The sequence below is a fragment of the Cotesia glomerata genome, linkage group LG9 (assembly GCF_020080835.1).
Source record: "Cotesia glomerata isolate CgM1 linkage group LG9, MPM_Cglom_v2.3, whole genome shotgun sequence".
Classification (NCBI taxonomy): domain Eukaryota; kingdom Metazoa; phylum Arthropoda; class Insecta; order Hymenoptera; family Braconidae; genus Cotesia; species Cotesia glomerata.
This window is the reverse complement of record NC_058166.1, coordinates 6,835,501-6,838,075: the sequence shown is the minus strand read 5'-3', so window position 1 is coordinate 6,838,075 and position 2,575 is coordinate 6,835,501. Positions and strand designations below refer to the sequence as shown.

At 26.3% G+C, this 2,575-nt stretch overlaps 2 long non-coding RNA genes across 2 annotated transcripts; both read left to right on the top strand.

The window, feature by feature from the left end:
• Positions 1 to 10: 10 nt before the first annotated feature.
• LOC123271292 lies at positions 11 to 763 on the top strand. Its single transcript, XR_006510823.1, has 2 exons — positions 11 to 105; positions 444 to 763. It is a non-coding gene; the product is annotated as an uncharacterized LOC123271292 (long non-coding RNA).
• A 161-nt stretch (positions 764 to 924) lies between these two features.
• On the top strand, positions 925 to 2,243 carry LOC123271289. The gene is made up of 3 exons (XR_006510818.1): positions 925 to 1,477; positions 1,546 to 2,072; positions 2,145 to 2,243. It is a non-coding gene; the product is annotated as an uncharacterized LOC123271289 (long non-coding RNA).
• The last annotated feature ends 332 nt before the right edge of the window (positions 2,244 to 2,575 follow it).

Genomic DNA, 2,575 nt, shown 5'->3' with positions numbered 1-2,575 from the left:
AATTTATAAATTGTGTCAGTCACTTGATAAATGAGCTAAAAAATGGAAGAGCCGTTGAAGTTCAACAAGTTAATGATTTCATCATCGGAGTTCCTATTGGAATTGGTAATTACAAAGTTAAAGTATTCACAAAACTTTTATATTTGGTAAAAAAAATATTGTTTTATTATATTAAATAAAGATAGTATAAAAATTTTAATGAAAATAATAGTTTTGATATATTCAGCGAAGTTAAAATAATAATATGTATTCAATTATACAAAAACTTGAGTAATTAATTGGTCTATTTTATCTAATTTACAACGCTCACATAGTTCTGAAAATATATCTTGATAAAACGACTCAAGTCTGATCATATAGTAGTTATATTCAGATTTACTTGTAATTTAATACTTTATTTGTTATATGAATATCATTTTATTTAGAAAAAAATTATGTTTCAGAATTCATTGTCGGTGAACATATCACAGATTGTGTGGTTTGTGAACAAAATATTACAAATCATATTTGTTTACCATGCAACCATTGGTTTGGATGTTCACAGTGCGTACAAAACATGCGAGCCCTTCTTGCTCGAGTGAATGCGAACCTAAGTTGTCCAACTTGTGCCAACGTTGTAGAATCATTTGAAATGATTTTTTAAGTTCTAAATTAACATTAATTTTTAACGATATTCACAAAATAAGTATGTAATGAATGATAAATCATCGTTATATTTTTTTATGTGTGCTCCAGTCTGATTTAAGTATCTTATATTATAAAAGAAAATGTCTCTTTTAAATGTATGTATGATTTTTACTATCATTTCTGTACTTCCTTAACAAATATTAAAGTAAAAATTTATATTTAAAGGAAATTATTTGTAGGTATTTATTTGTTAAAAAATTATTAAATATATGCTAAATCTTTTTTCACAATAATAATTATTTTTATATTATAATTTTGTGTTACTTAGACATGTTGATGGAGTTGCTAGTATCCTAGAAGTTTATGGTACTTTACTCTCTTAATTTTCAACTGATAATTTTATTTACTTGTTAACTATTAAACTTTTTATTTCTTGAGTCACAAAAGAGAAGGTTCTTTCTATTAGCACCACGATATTTTCTTGCCATCGTTCCCACTGTGTCTTGAATGGCTCAGTTTTGATCCTTCCGATGCTAAATCAGGTACTTAAAATCTACCATATTTTATTGAGCATGAAATATTAAATATTCAATTACCGTAAGTGTTAATTATGTATTATCTTTAATTATTATCATGTATATTAAATTAAATTTATACGATCAACTAATCAGTTATTTTAAACATAGGCATATATTAGCAAGTGGATCTGTTAAAACGATAAAACAGTTCTACTATGGGACATTGAAAAAGGAGTCCCAGATATGAAGCTAGATCAGTTTCACGAAATTGTTGGAGCACTTCAGTGGCATCCGAAGAAATCTTACATGTTACTGGCTGGGTCTGAAGACAAGTAGACATTTATTTTCATGATAATTTTTTTTTTAATTAAATAAATAAAAAAAAAAATTTTTATTTTAGAACCGCAAAATTATTTGAATGTCGAATGAGCGATACATTCAAAATGTGGGAAGCTACTGGAGAGGTTGAACGTGTCTTGTAGAGTCATTTTGAGCCCAATTATTTCTTTATAAGTATTTTAAATTAATAGTCATAGAATTAAATTTTTTAATTTAATTATAAATATCATTATAAATAATTAATCATTGTATTTTTAGTTAAGTACTAAAAATGTAATCATTGAGTGCATTAATATTTGGCAAGGACAGCATTTATGGGAAATAAAAGGTCACGAAACAGAAATAACGGGCTTGTCGCTTAGTTCTTCGTGTTCAGGATTTTTGGTAACCTCATCTGCAGATGGAATAGTTAAAGTATGGGACGCATTTTGAGCTCCCAGTTATTGGAACCCGTTTGGGAAATAGAAACAAGTCTGGGAGCTATTCAGTGTCTTCATTTATCTCCAAATAGTCAGTTTACTATCGCTGTCGATGGTGACCACAAATCTCATAATTTCAAAGTCTAGGACCTCACGGAAAATTTGAGTGGTAAATATTTAAATTCAAAATTACTTTTTGATAAAATTAATTAAATTCTATTAACCATTTTTTTTTGTCAAGGAACACTCTCGGTCACAAACTTTGATTGAACCGGTCCAAAATGAAGAATCTGATGCCGAAAACCCTGAAGAGATGGAAACTGATGAATGAATTAGATTTTAAGGGAAAAAGTTTTAAAAAATTATAATTATGATATGTTTTAATTTCTTTTGTATTAAAGAAAAATTTTATCTTTCTAAAATAGCTAAGTTTAATTTTATTTTATGAAAATTCCTACTTCTAGCGATAATAAAAATTTATACAATATTTTAAATTGAAGAAGCAGTTTTAATTTATGAACAAATGCGCTTATAATTTTTTAGCGTCTCCAAAGATTAAATTTTTGAAATAAATTTTTATGAAAATTTTTATTTAGCATTAATTTACATATAATTAACATTAATTTTTAACAATATTCATAAAATAAGTATGTAATGATTGATAAATCATCG